Below are 9,000 nucleotides of genomic sequence, written 5' to 3'. Positions count from 1 at the left end.
TCGCTGCAGTGACTTTTTTTTTTTTTTTGCCAAACTAATTCTGAAGTTCCTCTTCTTAGTTCGTCCATAAATTCGAAGTAAAACTTATACAAAGTTTTGTTTTGTTGTTGCCACTGTAGCATTAGCGCATGCCCACCTGGCCCAATATGTTTGTTTATGTCAGAACCACCGTAACACGCACCCTCCAATCTGAACCAAACCATTACCCTAATTAATTTAATTAATTAATATAGCAAATTAGCAACCAGTTAATTCTTTTATTTTTTTAATCTATAATTTACATCAAAATTTAATACCCATTAACTCACTACTTATCCACTATTAAACTACTAACATCACATCTTTAACTCAGCAAACACATCATCAGAGAAGATGCTCACAATTAAATTGACACAATGCCATATAAATATCACCATTTTTAACAGGGGTAGTGCTAAATGGCCAGAATCTGGCCAACTAGAATGTATACATGCATATATGTTCAGGGGCATTTTAGTAATATCAGATATGTATATTAATTATATGCATGCACATGCATGTATTATAATTGGGTGATACAGATTTCTAGCTGGCCAGATTCTGGCCAACAAAATTTACTGTTTTAACAGTGGTGCTGGCGCGCGCGTTCGTGGGACGCCCAGTGGGCTTCATGCACTAATTAATTGTTTGGTATAAATGTGATCTAATCTGAAATCATGAGAGATTATACGTTGGATTGGATAGATAGCTTTAATGTAGATCGTGTGAAGACTTTGACGTAGATTGTGGGAAGACTTTGAGGCAGAAGAAAATGATTTTGAGTGCTGCTTTCTGTGCATACTAGAAAGAGTAAAGAGAAGTATTAGAGTGAGAATCAAGAAGAGAATCTTTGGTACAAGTACTCCAATGTTTAAGTCAGAACAGTGGCCAAAAATAGAAAATAAATAGTAGCGTAAATGCATGTATGCATGTAAAAGATTCAACTTAAAGTTATTTGGCCAACAAAGAGGACATACTCTTTTTTATACTAACCCTCAGAACTTCTATAATGATGAGATGTTAGAGAATATATGGTATTAGAATATGTCGAGTAATGTAAGATGTACAATCACCCTTCGAGGAATGCTCCATTATATGTATATGAACCGTCTTTCATAACTTTCGCAATAATGAGAAGGCTGAGAATATGTCAAGTAACGTCATGTAACGAAAGATGTACAACCAACCCTATAGGAAGGTTCTCTTGCATGTATATGTTATGGTAACAAAATATTCCCTGACAAATAGCTGTTATACTCTGATAAGTTGTTATGATTCTCTGAAAATATTATTTCTAGGAGGCGCCTCAATGGTAAAGAGGCGCCTTAGTGCACAAGGCACGGAGGTGCCTCAGGTGGAAGGAAGCACCTCCCTACGCAGATAAAGATTGTGGCCGTGAAGGATAAAGCCTTAGCAAACCAAGGAGCCTCTAGTAGGAAGGAGGCATCTCCGCACAGATAAAAGTCGCTGTCTTAGACAAGAATCAAATTGACCGGAGGCGCCCTCACAGGAAGGAGGCACCTCAAATCATCTATAAAAGATAGTGCCTAGCTGCAACTGAGCAACAACTCTTCTATACGCTACAACGCTCATTCTGTTGCTTCGTCTTCACTCCAATGTTCTGTTGTTCCACTAAAACGTTGCTCCGCCCAACACCCGAGCTCAATCCTATGATCTTCAAAAAGTGTTGGGTAATAAATTTACTATTAATTCTTTAATTACTGTTTAGAGAAAGTGCAGAGTTGTTACACTTTCTCCAATCTTGTGTATTCAATTTTCTCTTTCGGTGGTTTTCTGGAAGAGAGATATAGTGAATTACCCATCGATATAGTCCGAAAGATCGCGAGTCTTGGAATAGAAGTCGTCGAAGGCCCTGAACCAAGTAATCGACTTGTGTTCTTGTCTCTCAATGACTTGCATTTTATTTTCCGCGGTGTACTTTGAATTTTTGAAAAAAAAAATAAAAAACAAAAAGTTGTAACCACTTAAGCTCATTGATCCTATAGAATGGTCATCTTGTTTAGCCTATATGGCATTGTCTTAACCCCACGTAACCTTCACTATTTCTCATATCCTAAGAAATCAGAACCTAGGGGTTTCTTGTTTTAATCTCGTCCCAAGATAGTTTTCTTTAAGAAACTATGCTACTATAATAACGGATGAAAATCTCACTTCTTTTTCATCCAAATGCTTGATTCTGTGTCATGGCCGATTGAATGACAATTGGACCTTCCTCCCCTTCCAGAGTTAGGGGATTACAAGCATGATTCAACATTTATTTTTTGCTTCTAAGAGGTTAGCCGGCCAGCAATTCAACATTTCCCTACTGTTGCATGAAGGCCTCCTCTACTAATTTGGACTGAGCCCAGTCTGAGTAACTCTTCCTTTTTTCCTTCAGTAAAGATTGATAACTTATGCTTCATGTTATTACTAACTAAGGTGCTCTTTTTTTATGCAGTGGACACCTTTCTCCTGGCATTAGCTTCCAAGTCTCTTCAGTTGGAAGTAGCCAACTTAGATTGGCAAGAGCAACTTCTTTTGGCCAAACAGGAAAATCAACAGGCTGGTCCTTCTGAATCTGACTCGCCACCGAGGATTAGATGCAAGAGACGTCGTCTCATCCCTACTATGAGACACCACCTCATCCCTACTACACGACCTTCCTTAGGGTGGACGTCTCCAATTATTGCACCTTCCCCCCGACCTATAGTGGCCAGGGAGGGCACTCTGGCTCCATATTCCAAGCGAACACCTTCATCTCTCCCTTCCAGTAGCCTAGTTCGAGGGCAGTAGTCTTCCAATCAGGCGGATCTCCTATCGGTCCAATTCCTCGATCACCCTCCTGCCACTCTGTCTACGGGGGCTTCCTCTAGCAGGCCAAAGAGCTGTTATTAATTCTCCATCAACTTTGACGTGCCCTCTGCTCAAGGGTAACTTCGCCCTCGGATCCACCCCAGCCTGTGGATGGGTGCTGCTAAAGGGCTTGCTAACTGAGACATGAGAGTTAACAATGACTCGATCGGAAGGCCACTCTATAGCGAGAAAGGTAGATGGATTTGCCCAAGACTTAACTATGGTAAGCTTCTATTGTGTCACCCCCTCTTATCTGAAACATTGCTGATAATGATTTTTCTCTAGTTTTAGGGAGTCAGGATGCACATAATCCAAACCTTGGTAGACCTGACCCATGAAAATGAGGCATTAAAGGGGCGACTATTAGAAGTGGAATCTTTTCCAGCCCTGATCCAGGCACCACAAGGAGCTCAGGCCCAGACTATCCAATTAAGTAAACTATAAGGGAAAATCTAGGAGGCTTAGGAATTGGCTAGGTCTGAGGAGGTGAAAACATAAAAATTGGAAGTCGCGCTAAAAACAAACGAGGCCAAGCTCTGGTCTAAAATGACTAGGAGGACCTAGGTGGTAGCTGACTTGGATGAGAAAATTGCTAAAACTCAGGACCTCACCACTAAGTTAAAAGAGTTAAAGACCACCTATACCTCAGAGCTTGTTACGAAAGATGCTGATATGGTGTCCAAAATTTTATTGATGTCTGATCAACAAAAGAACATGGATGCTCAGAGAACGAAATAAGAGTCCTTGCGAGTGAAATTGGAGGCTATATGGTCCGAACTAACTGCTTCCAAATCTGAGTTAGCGAGGACCACATCTAAGCTGGTAATCTCTCGGCCGAAGCTGAAAGCTACCAAGTGGAGGAGGACAAGTGCTTCGAAACCAAGAAGCATGCCTACCTCCAATCCCGCGACTTCAACTTGCAGCTCAACTCCTCCATTAAGAAGACATTCCTTCATAGGGTCGAAGGAATTGTTAAGAAACTTCATAAGGCTGACTACCTAACATTTGAACCCCCGACTAGATTTTTAAATTGCCAAAGGCTTTTAGAGGAGCTCCTGCCTAGCTCCCTTCCCAACTTTAAGTAATGTATTTTGCATTTTAGCCTCTCCGGTAAGTGAAGAACTTTCTATATGTAACTAAACTTATTAAGCTCTACTTGGTCTTGTTCCATGCCTTGTCTTTTCATGCTATTATTTTTTTAAGTGAAGCTCCTGCTCTACTTTTGAAAATTATTATTTCTTATTAAAATATTCATATTGATAAAAATAAATATTTATTTGCGGTAAAAAATTTTACTCTAAGTTTTTTGTTTCTGTTTGATTATAAAAAATTTTCAATATTTTTCAAAACTTAAAAATAATTTTCAAATTATTTTTGCTAAATTTGGTTTCTAATTTTTAGAAATTTAGATATTTAAAAAATAATTTTTGAAAAAATTTCTTAAATTTGGTCACTATTTCAGTCATCCTTAGAAAAATTTACAAATTTTTTTATATATACCCCTATTTGTTTAATGTGATCAAAGGAGGAGGAGATTAAGTTTAGGGAGAGATATAGGTTTTAAAATTTTCTTTACTTGTTACAATTGCAAAAAAATTATTTTTTGTAGTAAATTGTAAAATTTATATTACTTATATTATTTTTTGGTTTACCCTAACTTAACTTGGGGTTGATACATATCAAAAAGAGGGAGATTGTAAGTATCCCAAGTTGGTTTTGATGTAGTCAACCAGATTAAGTTAGGTCCTGTTGTATTTGATACTTGTGTCTAAATGTGCATGAACTTAAGAATACAAAGAGTCAAGCGAAAAATACAGTGGACGAGAATGATAGCACGGGAAGCAAGTTGATAGGCTTGGTGCATCCGAAGGACAAGAAGCTGGTGAAGCAAGAAGGATGCGCCGGGCACTTTTGAGGGATGAAAATCTAGAGCGGAAGTCTTGTCACGCCTTGGGGGAGTCCCTGGCAGAAGAAATTTCGACAACATCTCCCCTATACGAGTGACAATCTGAAACTTACTACATCATCCAGATACCTCGACCAACACGGTCGGAACATACATATATAAAAATAAGCAATCACCACGCAGTTTAATAGTAAAATTAAACTAATGCAACGATAAAGAAAAGTCATCTCAAAAATCCTACTCAACTACACTCACAAAGCTCAAATTCGATATCCTACTCCACTACACCTATAAAACACAAATCACAACGAACTCACCTCTTCTGCCATCCATGCAGGCATGTAGCAAAACATATCCAATAAAACCCCTCAACAATAAAACCATACAATATCCAAGTGTCAAAAACCAAAACAAGTCTAGATAGTAATAAGAAAACTAACAGATAAACCACACATCCTCGCGATCTACAGGGGACTAACGACTAGAACTCCTCCGGACAGCCTCAACCTGAAAATAGTAAATATCCACGGGGTGAGCCAACTCCTCAGTGGGTAACTACTGATATGCATAATAAAGAGAATAACAAATAGCACTAATCATACGTATAGTCTCCTGATATAAGAAGGATAAATGCAAACTGAAATAAATATGAGAACAACTGTACTAACCAGGACCTGGTGTATGGATAATAAATCGAGAGGTATAGGAATCTTGTATGCTTGTCAAACAAATGCATCCATCTAATATACAGTATACAAGTGCAGCAAACACAAGCAATAAATGTATCAATGCGTATGATGCAAATGACATGTCCTGGTCACCCCTACTGCCAGTCAGCCATCTCACACATGATGGTGAGATCGAGTGGGTAGGGCTGTGACAACCATGCACTCTACCATCATTGCTCCTGATAAGTGACCGAGTGGACGGGATGCTGTCAGAGTACATCTATCCTCCTACCCCAAATCATAAGTGGGGGAGCTCAATGCTCTCATCTCCCTGAGCAAGTCTAGAGGAGGGATCCCTGCCGGCTACCACGCTGACTCACACTACCCATGAGCGGACCAACGGAGCCAAACAGAGCAAACTGTCTGCCGGCTACCACGCTGCGTCTCCAGACCAGCAGAGCCTAACAAAGCAGAACTGTCTGTCGGCTACCACGCTGAGTCACCGGACCAGCGGAGCCTAATAGCAGAACTGTCACACACCTGCCTGACATACCACTAACCCATGAGTCATGGTGTGTGCAGATCTATGTAACTGATGATGTGCTCAATAATAATGGAGCTGACTATCGCACAACATGCAATCATGCGAGATGATGCATGATACTAAGCATGGAAATATCCTGGTCCTGACCATATCTACCTCCATAAAATATGTACAAAAAATATACATGGATCAAATAAAAAAATCTAGGTACACAGGTCAAAAATGGTATAAAATAAGTCTGGTATATCCTATGGCATGGTATGTCATTACCTTTATGATCATAAGTAATATGGAAGGTATAAACATGAATACAAAACAGGAAACAATCACAGCATGCACAGGTAATGGATAATGACATACCGATGCAGATATAAAACATAATCATTACTATTTGTTAAAAATCTACTATGCACATCAAATGACAAATCTAAAAGATAAGTCAAGGTACCCGCCTCCAATAAGAAAGATCCAACTTCGACGTCAAGATACTCGTCTCGCGTCAAAGTCTTGTGTCACCAATATATATACATTTTTATTTAGCTACAATTCTTATAAATAGCTAAATAAAATCTCTAACCCTAAATTAGAGCAAAACCCTAAACCATAAACATCAACCTACCGAAATTAAATCCAACGATTAATTAAGGTTAGTTTCCTAATCCCTAATCAATCCTTAGATTTATAATCCAAAAATAACTAACCTAAATTCCAATTACACATGAACAACTAATCATGTAGCCCATAACCTACCCAATTCAACACATATATTAAATCCCTACCCTTACCTCAAGTTCACAGCCGTTCTTGCTGCTGGAATCAAAGAGTTGCTGCCCAATTAGGGCTATTGGTTGCTGGAAGGAGTGACTGTCGGATCCAAGAGCAGAGCCGCTGCTGGAAACCAGAAATGCCAATGTGATCAATTAACCCACTAGCACAAGAATTGGGAAAGCAGAACCCTACCTTCCTTACCCTAATCTTTTCCTCTCTGACAGTAGACAATAACCGGTCGGAACCAAAAACTTGTGGCCGGCAGATAGGGCACAGAGCCAACAGACCTGGGGTGCTCGGCTTCTGTCAGCTACACCTTGGCTGGCACTGGCGATCAGGCGGACCCAATCTAGGGCACGACGCTAGGGCACAAAGTCGACGGCGACGCTAGGTCGGACCTGGTGGTCGGAGACAATGCTAGGAGGCGAGATGAGGTCGGCGGGGTTGGCGATCTAGAGCAGAGGGGAGGCGCTCAGCACTGTGGCTCGCGGCGAGAAGGAAGACTAGGGCACGGCGGTCGACGTCGGCACGTAGATCCGAAGAGGAGAAAGAGGTCGTCGGCGGCACGTGGAGAGTTTAGGGCTCGGGTGGGGGAAGAGGAAGAGAATAAAAGGAAATGAGAACTCCTCGGCCACTGCTTTAATTCACGAGGCAGGCGACGATTTTGCGGCGCTGGTTGGGAAAGGGACGGTTAGGGCAAGGGAGGAGACGGCGGCTCGGCGCGAGGAGGAGGCGTCGGGCACGCGGGGAAGGGAAAAACGAAGGAAAAGGAAAAAAAATAAAAAGAAATAGAAAAAGAAATATAAATATAAACATTTTCTCGTTAAACGGGATAGCTCAAACAGGCTTTCTAAGGGCCCAGTTTTTATCCTTGTAACCTAAGTCATACGAGCTCCGAAAAATTCTCGAAAAATTTCTAAAAATTTCGAAAAAATTTCGTATGGTTATCCACCCTTTTTCGATATTTTACAAGTCTGCTCGAGGAGAGAAGGTTGGAGTTGGGTTCAAGCTCAACTCTAGATGACAAGAGAATCACCCACGCGACCGAAGCAGAAATCGAACAAGTCAACATGAAGTTGACTTGTCCAGGCGCCTGGACCAAGTTCGGGCGTTGGACTGCCTTGGATCAGAACAGGTGCCCTTCTTCGAGACGTTGCCTTGGATAACTGTTGGTCCATGTCAACAATACTCTAAGCGCTCGGATCAATCTAGGTACCCAGGTGAGAATAAAAAGTTATCATCGAACCATTGAAGAGTCATTATGAGTAGATAACTTGCACCGCTCGGGGCGCCTTTATCGGGTCCAAGCACCTAGGAGTGTCATGTCATCAAAACAGCTATTTCGACCAGTGAACAATAAATAAGCCATGGTTCTCTTCATTCTTATAACACACTTGCTTTAACTTATGTAATCTTCATTTTTAAGTGTTCGTGCTTTCAACACTGTAAGGAATTTCTCCGCCTCCAAGAAAGAATACTTTTAATAAGCTCAATTCTTCCTTGAATTAGCAACCACCCATGTTGCAAACCAAGTAAATTCCTTGTATCCCTTACTTTCTTTTATGCTTTTATTAGTTGTTTAACTAACGTGTATTCATTGTTAAGCTATAAAGTAATAAAAGTTTTAAATTCTTACTTGCAGGCAATTCACCCTCCCCCTCCCCCCCCCCCCCAATCTTGACAACCGCACTGGGATCAATGGTCTTGTGGTAGTGTCAACTGCTAGCAAAGTGATAAAGAAATGTCTTACAAAATTCTTTGAAGTAGCAGATGGATTCGGTTGGGAGCCGATTAAACCATCTCTACGCTGAGCCAGAGAGAGTTGTAAGAAACACCTTGCACTTTATGTTATCTGTATACTGGTAAAGAATGATTACATTTTTAAATTTGAGGAGGTGATCCTCTGGGTCAGTTGCCCCTCCATATTATCCGATCATCAAGGGTCAGAAGTGTTGGGGCAATTTTCCTAGGTCAAGTTTGACCAGTTTGACTAAGCTTCAGTTGAGTCAAGCTTGAGTCGGGATTTGAGTTTTGATGTTTGACAATATATGGAGATTACTAGGGCAATCGTCCGGTTGACAATATATGGAGATTGCTAGGGTAATCGTCCGGTTGACAATATATGGAGATTGCTGAAGCAATCGTCCGATTGTGGAGATGGTCAAGGGATTGACCAGGTTGATGAAAAGATAAGTCAAGTGGGTCAGTGTTGACCGGAGACTTGACCGGGTAAGTCCTAACTG

Source organism: Zingiber officinale, chromosome 1B (genome assembly GCF_018446385.1).
Source record: "Zingiber officinale cultivar Zhangliang chromosome 1B, Zo_v1.1, whole genome shotgun sequence".
NCBI classification, from domain to species: Eukaryota; Viridiplantae; Streptophyta; class Magnoliopsida; order Zingiberales; family Zingiberaceae; genus Zingiber; species Zingiber officinale.
This window is presented reverse-complemented; position numbering follows the sequence as displayed.